We start from the raw sequence: 13,657 nt of genomic DNA, 5'->3' as shown, positions 1-13,657 counted from the left end.
ACTAAGCCCTTGTCATTGGCACAGAGGGATGACATGACAGTAAGTTCAGGGCAATTTCAGAAGCTATATACATCCCTGAACATATCAGCATCTTTCAGTGTTTTCAGGACTCTCAAAATTTGACACCATCAGTACAACTTACATTAGCAGTATTGTTATGTCTAGTTTAAAGGGCCCTATTTAGTTCATTTCTTGTTCATATAGCCAGGTTTCTAACACCAGCACTCATTTAATATTAGAAGTTTACACAGAAAGAATATACATCAAGGAAACAGTGACACTTCACTAGAAGTCCTTAACTCCCTGTTTCCCTTTGGAAAAGGTCTTTTAGGGCATGATGACTGTCATGGTCTCAGGCATATACAAGTCTGGGATACCTAGAGTGTATGCATTTGTGGATGTTTGTGTCTTTGAACCAAAAAACTGCCTTATGAAAGCTGGAGCCAATCAGTTAGTATGGAAGGAGGAAGATGTCAGGGAAACTGGGATGGGCAGGGGGAATTTGCATCAAGGAAACACTGTTTCTAACACATAAGTAAATCTATGGAGATTTTTAATGGAGTACAGCAAATCCTATTTAATCTGTTTTGGGGCAACCTTATTTGTGAAAACAGGAAAACAGCCAAGAAGCTAATGTCAACACATATCACTCTAAAAGTCTATTATTTATTAAAAAACTCTTTATTTGTATAGGGGATTAAAAAAAAAGACATTTGAAGATTGTTTCAGAATAGCAGATAAACCCTTTTGGAAAAAGTTGAAAAGTTCAGGGGAGGATAATAACTGTTATAAGACAACTCAACATCATCTTGGTGTAATGTACTACACAGGACATGTATGTAGTCTTATATAACCCAACATGCTGCCAAATCTGAGTTCTGATAGTGTCGGGCTTGAAATGTGTGAACCCATGGAGAGGTATTGAACTGTTCAGAGACATGGTGTGCTTCTGTCTTTGTTGTACACTAAATATCACGTAGGCACTCTTTACTTCTGCCAAGGGCTTGGTCAGACTTTTTTAGGCAGTGTGGTCTGCGATCATCAAACAAAAAGACATTGTGATAGTAAAGGTGTGGTGGACCCTGCTGTGGTTCTCCCCCCATCCCAACCTCCCCTCTAATAAGTTCCAGGTGTTTCTGTAGATTCAAGTCAAGTAGAACCCTTAGGGTAGCAGTGCAGTGGAAAATTAACTCTCTAAATCATAAGATTTTAAAACAGAGAAGGGGAAAAGTATAGAGACTTGGACACATAGCCCTAGGGCCATGTTTTTCACAATTGCTTTTAAGATCTTGAATTGATGTGGCATATAGCACATGAAGGATAAAAACAATCCTAGGCATATGGGGTATTGTTCTTCTGACCTGATAAGACTTACCATTTCCATGGGCTGCTGCTCCCTGCATCTAAGAATTGCCTCTGTAAGCACCTATTGGAAGCACAGAAAGGCTTGTTTTACTTCAACTACTATTGATCTATTTTTTTATTATGTTTCCCAAATTACTTAAGTATTTTGATGATTTTAGTTAAATCTCAGTTAACGGTACTGTATTCTATATGTCTGTTTAAGGTAAAACTGTAACCTCAGGCCTTTCAGGGTGAATTCAGAGGGTTTGTATTTTAGAGGTTACAGTAGAAATAGAGAAGGAGGTATGAACACCAGAGATATTGTGGAAGAATTGCTGAGAAGATTTGATAATTGATTAAATGAGGGAACTGAAGAAGATACATTAAGGTTCTGAACCAGGAATGAAGATGAAAATAATGGAAACTGTGTTTAATAGGATCATAGATCTAGAGGTGAAAGGGAACTCAAAGGCCATTTAATCCAACTTCTTCATTTTACAGATGAGGAAACTGGACTCAGGGATGTTAAGTGACTTGCTTTAAGTGCCACAGGTAGTGATCAAAAGTGGGATCTGAACAGGTTCTCCTCACGTCAGGTAGCATAGAGGTTGTCAGATGTCTGTGGCTAGAGTTCACAAAAGTGGTGACTGTTGAAATGTGGATTGGCAAACATAAAATTTAATATTCAAAGAAGTGGCAGTAAATGAGATTATCAGGGGAGACAAAGTAGAAAGAGACGAAAAAAGAGCCAAGGCTAAATCTATAAAAGCAGAACTAGTGAACTATATGAAAAGAATGAGGGAAAGAGGCAGAAAGAATTACAATGGTAAGAGAATTAGAGAATGTAGTGTCTGAATCCCAGAGAGAAAAGAGTATCCAGAAGGAAGACATGTCAATTCCTCTGTGGTCAAGGAGGATGAAGATTGAAAAAAAAGGCTCTCAGGAGGTTTTCATAACCTAACATGACCTGACTCCTGAGAGAGCAGTTTAAATGAATGATAGTTACAGAAACTGGATTTCGAAGGGCTAAAGAGAGAAGTAAAGAATAAAAAAGTGGACAAATGATTGAAATTATAAGACAGAGAATAAAAAAGGGACCTCAGATTGTCATCTAGTCCAATTCTGGAAATTTTCTGTATGAAAAAAATAGTCCCAGGGAAAGAGAATGCTATCACTGATATGATTTGAATCCAGTTCCTCTTACTACAGGTCCTATATTTTTTTTTCACTGTGAAATATTGACTAAACATAATCTTACTGAAATTTCAATGCCCTGATGCTTTTGAAGATGTGAAAATTGAAATGGTAAGATTGATATAAGGCTGGAGATAAAGGGTTCTTAATTTGTTTTTGCCTCATTGACCTCTTAGAGAATCTGATAAAACCTTTGGATCCTTTCTCAGAATAATGATTTTGAATGCATAAAATATGATAATAATATCACAAAGGAAACATACTGAAATGCAGTAGTAAAATATATTTTTAAAAACTTCATGAATTCCAAGTAAACAATGCCCAGCATAAATCACATAGTCCTAAAGTAAGCCAGGATAGTGTCCCACACTGACTACATACATAGTTGAAGATTTCTGTTATCAATTTAGAACAAAAGCTATAACTTATTCCTGTTAATTACCTGCAATCTTTTCATTGATAAAATATTGCTCTTTTGGAGAAGAATATAATAAGCTAACTCAAGAAGTCCAGGATGTTGACTGGGAGGTAGGCAGCAGGTATCTTGGAATAGGAAGTATCATTTGACCTGAAACAGCCTGCTGGATGGCTAGAACCTCTAACGTTTTAATATGCAAATTTAGAATCAGTTCCATTTGTGTCATCTATGAGATATATTTATATAATGGTAAAAAAAAAGGAGTATCAGTGACGTAGTTGAGAAGGCATAGAGTCACAGAGAATTGAAACTAGAAAGATTCCTAGAAATATCCAGATTAATCCCCTTCTTTTAAAATGAGGATACTGAGCCACTTCAAGGATCTATCTATCTGTCCACACCCATATACGAATATGTATGTATGTATACATGCATGTTTTAAATGTATACATACTTACAAACATATATATACACAAATACAGACATATACACACATGTACAGATACATACCATCAATCCATTATGTGATCAGTTTATTGTAGCCATGACTTACTTGGGGAAAGTTTAAACTAGCTAGTTATGATTTTGGGGCAGCATTGCTTTATATTCAAGGTCTTTCATGATTTTTTAATAGACAAATTTCACTTTTGTGGGATTGTGTACAGGATAGAATGCTAGCAGATACAAGCCAGAAGCCAAGTTAAAGCAGAGAACTAAGTCACTCAGTTAGGGATAATTAAATTATGAGGAGGTTAAGCAAAAGGATACAAACAGTACAAATTTGAATAATTAATCTGTGAAGGAACTAAGGTATAAACACAGAATTACCTAAGAATCGAAAATTTTAAAGCATCAGAAACAACTGAAAATGACTATGTCTTTTCTATCTAAGTCATTTTTTGGAAATTACATTATATTTTTCTGGCACTTGTACCAGTACTAAAATGGCTCAATTTGCCTGTGCCTGAATACCTGGCCAGATTCTGACACACGAGTGAAAGAAATATGTAAAATATTCATGAAAGTCATCATCATGTGACATGGCTTAGTTGTTGCCTGCTCTAAAAAATATGCAGAAGAAACCATTGTGTTACAGTATAGAATGGATGAATGGCTTATTTTTGACCAAACATATTACTGTATGAATATTAGTCTTTAGCTTCATGATAAAAGCATTATAAATAAGTTTGTATTTGAGGGCCAAATTTTTCTTAAAGAAGTCTTATTTCTTTCTATTTGAAAATAAATCCATTAGAGTACATGCTCCAATTTTAAATAATATTTTTTTGTTGTTTTTTGAAGAAATAGTTTATCATTTTGTATTGGAATATAATACAGAAAAGTGAAAAACAGCCCTCATAGATAATTAGGAAACATTTGTATTTAAATCATTTTCAGCAGTCAGGAAATAAGAGGAAACCTAAAAGTATTAGAGTAAATAAATGTATAAAAAATACTAATCTATACTACTTTTGATGGAAATCTATCAAGAAAATATAAACATATATTTCATATTCAAAAGATGGTTGCATTATATTAAACCATTTTAAATATGGGAGAGTGATGAACCAGAAAAGAGCAAATATTAAATGCAGGGAAAAGAAAAATGATTTTAATGACAAATATATCAAATTATACTAAGGTCATAGACAGATATAGGGATGTTGCCAACTGGAACTAAATGAGAACAGGGCTGACTCTTTAGATTAAAGATGAATACTTGCAATTAATATGTCAACCAAATGAAAACATAATTATTAATACTTGTAGTAATTGAATATATTTTAAATTATTACATCAAGCATGTCGAATTCCTGTTGAACAACATGTAATACACTATGAAAATGTAATTTTTACCCTTGAGGTTGGTTCTCTCATACACGGAACATTGTAAAATCTTGTGGGGGGAGGCAAATTTCCAAAAGGATAATTCTATTATTGTTGTGTTTATAATGTTGGGAAAATCATTTCATTTTAAAATGCATAAAGTTCTTTGAAATATTCATGCCAATCCTAATAGGAAAGTTATGCATATTGCACTCATTAATTCTTCCAGGACACTAGTTTGCTGTAGCAATTAATTCTTACACATACCTTAAAATCCTCTACAAAAATGTCTGTTCTATTGCATGTTTGTACATTTGTTCCAAATTATCCCTCCAGGATTCAAAAAAGTAGTCAATTTTTGATTATCTATACTAGCAGAAAATGACATAAATAAGCATATAACCCATGAGAGAATTTTGGAGATTGCTCTGAGGACAGATTTGCTTGGGTGAAGAAACAATTGGCCCCAACTGAATGGGAAAGCTTGCTTTGTAGAATGAAAGGAATTTCCTTTCCTTATGGTTTCCCTGGATAGTAAAGATATACTTTCAGAGCCACTAACTGGTATAAAGAGCATTCTCTCAGTCACATTTCCTCATTGCTTAAAATCCCTTACCTGAATCTTGAAAGTCGGGTAAACACTAGGGAGAATCTGATTGCAATGTCTACTCAAAGGCATCATGATCTTAAATGCAGAACATGTGGTTTGCTAATCTCATTCATGCAAGACCTAGTTAACCTGGGATATCTGTTTGTTTATTTTAAAATTCTATTTGATGCTGAAATTGGTACAGATGTCAGGGCCACAGTACTTTAACCTTCTATTTTTTATTGCCAGGAACAGTATTTTCAGTTGTTGCAGATAGTAATAGTCTTCACTTGTCAGGTAGCTAAGAGCTTTTCTATTCTATGGGGCTTTCTAAGTCCAATTTTCTCCTAAGGTCATAAGAAAACTACTGTAGCATATAAAAGTTTGACAGGGAAGTTTCAGAAAAGCCCTATTTTGCTGGTTTTAATTTTAGTTTAAGGGCTTCTTTTTTGTTATTTTATCATATGCTGAAATGGTGACTGTCAACCTTTTGAGGGTTGTGACACTTCATCATTATTTGATAATGTGATTTCTCTTCTCCTAAAAGTATATTGGCATATACATAGATTGTTAATTAAAATGAAAATATTCAATTAATTTTTGTTGGGATATTTCCTAATATTCCCTGAGATAATTGGATAGAACTTAGTATGTGTTATGGGAATGGGAATTTAAGATCTTCCCTGTCCCTAGGTCCTTTGATAGGGTTAAGTGACTCTGAGAACCTTCCTTGATTTGAAAATATACTCTGCCCCCTAATAGGCTGAAGGTGGTCACATGAAGCCTTTGGCAGGAGGCTTGTTTTTTAGGAATGCCCACATTTTGCTGCTTTGTGATTGGTCAATGGGTCAAGAGGGCTGTGACATTCTCTGAGACAGGACAAGGCTACATATACCCTGATGTGAGATTTTGCTTTGGGGCTTACTTTGAGAAGAGTTGATTTGACCAGATGAGACTCTGGGCAGCCGTTTAGCCACCTGACTTTTAAAACCCAGATGTTGGTGCTTCCCTCTCTGGTAACTGACTAGGTATGGATATAATGGTCAGACAGTTGGAAGCCTGTCTGCTGATCTGTTTCTCTGTCTGCTTGCAACTTGTTTGTATTCTCTGAAGTTCGGGGTGATGACCTTTTCCCCCAAACTAGGTAAATGCCATATGTTTGATTAAAGCAATATGGTTAACACATTTTGAATTGCTTTCCTTTATAAAAGCAGATCTAGGAACCTGTGTTGGCAGCCACCCTGGGTATGCTATGGTGCTTGCTGATACAGTATGTTATTAAATGAAGTCATCATTATTGGCCTTAAATTCTCCTTATGAATTCTGTGTGCATGTTGGCACAAGCACATTAAAATCCTCCAAAAGTTCTTTACTCCCTTGTAATTCAAGTAGATGGTGATTTATTTAGACATTAGTTATAGTTGCTTCCTTTTTTTCATTTGCTTACATTGCTCTTGATTCATGTTCCATTTGATTTTTATAAGTTGACTTTCTTGTTCTCAAGCTCTGTGAGGGTAGGGACTATCATTTACCTCTTTTTGTATTCCCAGTGCTAAGCAGAGTGCCTGATATACAGTAGATGTTTAATAAATGTTTATTGAATTGAATTTGATCTCATTTTTGGCATGTTATCTATCTATCTATCATCTATCTACCTATTTATTTGTTTCTTTATATATAAATTCATCATTCATTCATATCTTTAAGTTACAAATTAGTTCTTGTATCCTTAAGTAAATTCTCCACATGGAATTAAATAAAGCATCAAAAATACAAATGAAATTGCTTATTACGAAAATTAGTCATTGCTTACTCTAATGATTGTCAGGGAGATAGTGAACAGTGATCAGAGTATATTCATATAGGGACAAATAGGAAGGAAGTGTAGCATGGAGAAGAGTAGTAGGTTTGGGAATTTAAAAAAACAGACACTAAATCTGCTACTTATTACCCATATGGTTTTGGGCAAATTCCTGACTCTCTCTATACATTGACTTCCTTATGAAGGTATTGAAGTAGATAATATCTAAGGTATCTTCAAGCTCTAAATATTCTCACTGGGTCATCATCTTATAAAGCTGTCTTCTGATGCTTCTGATATTTCCAGGGGAGAATAAGCTCCGATTGATACTACCTAGAGGCTGTAAGGACTCAGTTCCAATTGGTTATGTACTGGCTAATAATTTTTTTTTGTCACAGTAGGTCTGACAAACAGTCTAAAAGGTGGAGAGGCATAAAGAACCTGGTAAAAATTTCTTCTATAGGATTAAATGGACCTTTTAACCTAAATTATTCAGATTGGCTAAATTGGCTAAATATGTGGCCTAAAGTCATTAATTCAGTGTTGTTAATAAATTCATTATTAAATTAAACGATTAAATATAAATGAAGTAGTAACTAGCAATTTTGAAGCCTAGGATAAAAATCACAAAAGGTACCCTGAAGCATAATTTTAAGACATATGAAGTTGGTTGGAGGAAGAGATCCCAGAATACTTTGAAATTATTGCTAAAGTTGCTAACATGGATAACTATGGGAGAAGTTTCTTTGTGGTCAGGGTATGAGTTATAGAGGAGAAGAAGTAAGCCACCTGGTAGCTTCCGATTTTAATTATTTATTGTTAACTAGATGCTAAGCTCAGTTTTTTCAGGCTGTTGAAGGAATCTAAGAGGTCTCAGCCCTCTATAAAATTTGGTACATCTGAGGAAAAATCATGGTTGTTTTATTTTCTACTTCTTGGTAATACAGATTTTTAAGGTGGTAAATTTATAAATAATGAATAACAACATGGAAGTTAGAAAGTTATAAAAGCTTAATAATTAAGAGTTCAATAATTATAATTTACCTATAGCTTATTCCTTAACAAGTAGTAAATTTGAGTTCCTGGTCCAGGTTATAAGATCCTTCAGAGTGGAGATCATTTCATTTTTTTTTTGCATTTTTATACTCAACACATAGTAGAGAATACTTGTTGATCAACTGTTTACCATTTTAGATGTTGCAACAAAGTTAAGTAGAGTTTGGTTAAGAAATCAAGTAGTCAATAAGTATTTATGGAGTATCCACAGTAAGAGTAAAACATGAATTACCCTCCAACCAAAGTTCCAAGAAATACTTTCCCTTTGATTCTAAATCATTTTACCACCACAATCAAAAAAGATATTATTTAAAATCGCAAGTGGAATAGTTTTGGTATTCATTTATTCAGAATTTTCAATGGCTTTTTGGTATTAAATGCATGTAATTTAATTTCATTTTGATGAAATAATTAATGGTTGTCTTTCAAAGATTAATTTCTGAAACTGTTTGAATAATTCATGATATAGTTCTAGGTTACTGAATTCACTTTGTACTGTGCATTGAGTTGAAGAACTTATGATATAGTTGATTTTCCTTCATTCCATGGAAAGAGAAGGTTTTATGAGAAATCATAGTGTGGTAAAAGAAAAAAAATCTAAAATAGACATGAACACTTCCAGAGAGTCTTACAAGCTTGCCCAGGGTATTCTATCCATTTGTGATTTCAAATCACATTATTTTAGCAAATGATTTATATGGCTGTCCTCAAAATTATAAATAATAAATAGATAATTTTATTTAAGACTGGCTACTATTATTAAGGTAAATTTCACATTTTTCTTTTTTGGTTCAAGTTTTAGGATTTGCTCACCCCAGTAATTTTCCAGTTATTCAAAGCCTTAGGTATACTAGTTACTTGAGTTCAGTTGTAAAAACAATTTAAGTGACCACAGCAATTTCTGTGAAATTGGTGAGAATTTGATAGCCTTGATGTAACATCATCCTATTTTTTCTTAACCACAAGTCATTCAATCACCTAATCTGTTTTTCATAATAACCACAAGATGCTGACTTTTTGTTTGGTTTTAATATTAAAAAGTGATGTGATGATTGTAAAACTTTTTGGAACATTAATCTTAGTAATTTAAGTGATGCCATGTTCTAAATTGGATTATGAAAGATTATTTCTACTTCCTATCTATTTACTGCCACCTCAAATATCAAGGGCATTATCTGGAAAGTAATCTTTTAACTTTCTTAATTAACTGAGATGCATTATCTACTATAATAGATGTGATTTTTGTCTCTTGCTTTGTATGAAATTATAAACTAATGAATTGCTTCTTAGGTCTGTAATGCAATGTTTCTGTTGCAATGGTGGAAAGACTAAAAAAAATTTCTGAGTATATGTTTTGGTTTGGGTTTCAGTTCTGGGACATTATTAAATTTTAAACTTGCATTGCTTTAAGTTCAATATTTTTCCCTTAAAACTAATATTGGTATCAAGTATGTACAGTATAATATTTATCACTACCAAGTAACAAATCTGCCCCATTTTTGATCTCTCAATAACAAAGAAAATATGATTTCTAGTCACATTTTATAATGAGACTCCCCCCAAACTTCTGGGTAACCATTGGATCATGAATTCAATATTAGAAAAGGAAAGAACATTAGAGGTCACTTTGCCCAACCCTCCAGTGCATGTGGGGATATCCCTCTATCATATTTTTGATAGGTAAATCGTTCAGTTTGATGCTGAGGATTTTCATTGAGGGCAAACTCATCACTTCATAAAGGAGTTTGTTATGTCTGAAATTATGCCCAAAGACTTATAAAATTGTGTATACCTTTGACCCAGCAATACCACTCTTATGTCTGTTACTCAGGGTAAAAGGGAAAAAAGTGTATGTTCAAAAATATTTATATCAGTTCTCTCTGTGGTGGCAAAGAACTAGAAATTAAGGGGATGCTCATCAGTTGTGGAATGGCTAAACATGTGATAGCATATAATTGTGATGGAATACTACTGTGCTGAAAGAAATGATAAAGAGTTTGGCTTTAGAAAAAAACATGGAAAGACTTGCATGAAATAATGAAGAGCGAAATGAGCAGAAACAAGAGAGCATTGTGTAGAGTAGCAGCAATACTGTTCAAAGAATTAACTGTGAATGACTAAGTTATTCTGAGTATTAGAAATACTTATATCAACTATAAAAGACCCATGAAGGAAGATGCTATCCTCCAATGGAGAAAGAATTGATAAAATAGAAGTATGCATATTATGGTTTTACTATACACACACATGCACACACACATATATAGTTACATATAGTTATATGTATAGTTTGTGTATTATATATGACTATAGTCTTACAGTTATATACACATATAACTACATATATATATATATATAGCTATAATTGCGTGTGTGTGTGTGTGTGTGTTGTGTATATGTGTGTAATGGAAGCCCTCTTTAGAGCAGGTGAATCAGAAGGTTGGGAGGGAGATAGTTTGGAACTTAAAATGTGCCATAAAATAATTTAAATTTAATTTTTTAAAAGTAACCCATTAGGTTAAGGAAAAATTGATTAAAAAGTTATTCCTTATCTTGAATCAAAATTTGAATCCCTGTAACTTCTAACACTTGTTTTAAGTTCTTCTCTCTAGAGTTATACAGAATGTCTGATCTATCTGCCACATTATAGCCCTTGATTTATTTAAAGAGATTTTTCACTACTCCAACCATAGATATCCTTTTATCCCCCAAGTTAGACATCCCAATTTCCTTCCATCACTTCTCATTTGAAATTGTATTTAAGAGCACTTCCAGTTCCCTTCCCTGTATGAGTTCTACTTTGTGAAGGTCTCTTTTAAAATTCAGTGTCATAGAGAAGATTCTAGGAAGATGGGAGACATACCAAAGGCTGATTACATGGGAATCAGTAAGGATAGACCATTTACCATATATATATATATGTATATATATATATATATATATATATATATATAAATGTTATGTCTAAGATTGTCATTAACAATTGGGTAGTTCATAAGAAAGATTGGTTTAGACCTGAGAATGATATAACTTTAAAATGTAAAACTATCTAGGAACAGTAAAAAAAAGAGAGAGAGAAATTACTAATGCAAATGAGGTGCAAGAGGAAGAACTGACACAAAGGAATTAGATGGGGGAAGAAGACTGGTAGTTCTGATAACCTACTTTCATGTAGAATGGGTTCAAAAGAGAATAATATATCTATAGCTATACCTATATCTATATCATCTATATTTCTATAAATATATCTAGAAGAGCATAAAACCTTTTAAATTCATAAGAAATAAAATGGTAAGGGGATGTAATGGTAACAGGAATTTGAAGATCTTCCCTGCCCCTTGTATTTGCAATCAAACAAGTACTTAGCACCTTGTTCCAAGTTAATGATTGTGTCAAATATTAAGACCAGAACTTGGGAATCCAACAGAGGGATGGAATTGTTGAAATAACAGGAAGGGGAAGAACATGGAGGAGCTAATAACATATTAAAGGAAAATCCCAAGCTAAGAGAGGCCAGAACTTCTGGGAGTGAGCACCTGGAGGCTGGGCTGCTACTGCTGGAGAGAGAGAAGAGAACTGAGAGGAACTGAAAAGAGAAATGACAACTGAGGACTGAGCTGAAAAGTGAGAAGAACTGAGAAATGAGAAGAGAGGAGAACTGGGAGGAGGCATGGCTGTGTTGTCAGTACTTTGTCTGTTTTGATGTTACTTTGTCAGATTCATCTGCTGATGGAGGACAGTGCTGTTGTTACACAAGCCCTGGGACCTTGCTGATGGTTCAGAAGCCCTGAAAGAGGATTTTCTTGTTGTATGTTTACAGAAATCCTGGAGGAAGGTCTTGCTGATGATTTCAGAGGTCCTGGGACCATACTGATGATTTGTCTTGATTCCTCAGACCTTGTTGTTGGGGCTATGCTGATTTCACAGGCAGAAAGTGAATTGATGAGGATGCTGGCAATGTGTATCAATGTTATTGTGGCTTTGTTCAGCTTTGTCTCCCCAGGAACAGAAACTGTGAAGGACTTGAGGTCGAACAGACATTGTGAGCTTGAATATGAAACAGGAACTGCACAAGCAGCTGGACAGAGAACTGAGAGCTGTCTGCCTTTGAACCCAGGTGGCAGCTGGATAGATATGGGCAGGAGCTGGGACCATGGAAGAGGAACCATGGAAGCTGAGAGCCTGCCTCAAGTCAAGATGAAAAGACCTCTGCTGAGGCCTCCTTAATTGGCACAAAGTATAAAGGTCAAAGTTCTCCATCCCTAGGTCACATTGGTCACATTGTCTTAATCACTTCAATCAAAAAGCCCTCTTCCTTCTTAATTGGATAATTTCTTAACTCAATAATCTAAATGTAAAGGTCAGAGTTCTCCACATGTAGGCCACACTAACATAATTTTCTCAGTTTGAATTAAATACCTAAGGACTTACTAAATGATTATGTTACTAAATGAATGTTATCTTTTGCTTAAAACTAGGTGACCACTTTGGTGAAAACTATGTGGCCATTTTAGTGATAAATTGTTATGCCATAACATTGTGAATGCTGTACTTTGATTTCTGTGGATGTTTTGTCTTAGTTTATTGCTGAATAAACAGAGAGTTCACTATCCTGTGTAATAAGAACCTTGAAAGTTATTCACAGCAGCAGTCCTCTGGAGAGCTGCTCCTGCCTGGCTTTCCAGGGGGGAGGAAAGGGGGTAGACAATGAAAGAGGGGAGAGTGAAGGAATATGTTAAAGGGGGGTATAGAAGAGTGTTGAGATTTTTGGAATAAGAGACATGGGAGGGATTCTTGGGGGGGTAGGCTAAGTCATAGAAGGTCAAGGTAGCAGGTAGAAGTAAATTAGAGGGGTCAGGAGGGATAGGAAATAAAAAATATGCACAAATATAAAAACAAACATCAGGTGGAAAATTTTTAAGGGAAAGTTTATGTCTATATATGTACCTATGTATATATGTATATCTATGTGTCTGTCTTTATATCTGTCTGTCTGTCTATCTATCTATCTCTGCATTTAATTGTGACCTTTTTTGGGGGGAAGGGGAAAAAAGAACATAAAAAGTGCACAGCAGAGAACAAAAGAAAACTGACAAGAAAGCAAAGCTGGACAGCCCTCACCACAATGTGTAATATTTATCATATAGGCTTCCTGAAAATGAAAATGTATTGCTATATATTTTGAAACCTCTCATATTCTACTGAGCACTACATGCTTTTTTTTTCCTTTTCTTACTTTGTACTTAAGTTTCGATATTTAAGCTTATGATATGTTTCTTTTTCTTTTCTCTAGTCTGTATTTGAGTTCAGGTGTTTGAGTCTAAAGTTAAAAAAACTGAAAAAATGCCATGTCACAAACTGAACGTGCAGTCCAACCAGTTCAGAATACGCAGGAATTCCTGCCTCCCTTTCCGTTATAGCATCACGC

General features: G+C 34.4%; 1 protein-coding gene across 5 annotated transcripts in view; it reads left to right on the top strand.

Moving 5' to 3' along the window:
• The window catches only part of CCDC102B (coiled-coil domain containing 102B), a 762,014-nt gene that overhangs the window by 219,497 nt on the left and 528,860 nt on the right, over positions 1-13,657 (top strand). The window lies entirely within an intron of this gene.

This window comes from Petaurus breviceps, unplaced genomic scaffold (genome assembly GCF_028583685.1).
Source record: "Petaurus breviceps papuanus isolate PSGF00001 unplaced genomic scaffold, PetGlider_PUasm1.0 38, whole genome shotgun sequence".
NCBI lineage: Eukaryota > Metazoa > Chordata > Mammalia > Diprotodontia > Petauridae > Petaurus > Petaurus breviceps.
This window is presented reverse-complemented; position numbering and strand designations above follow the sequence as displayed.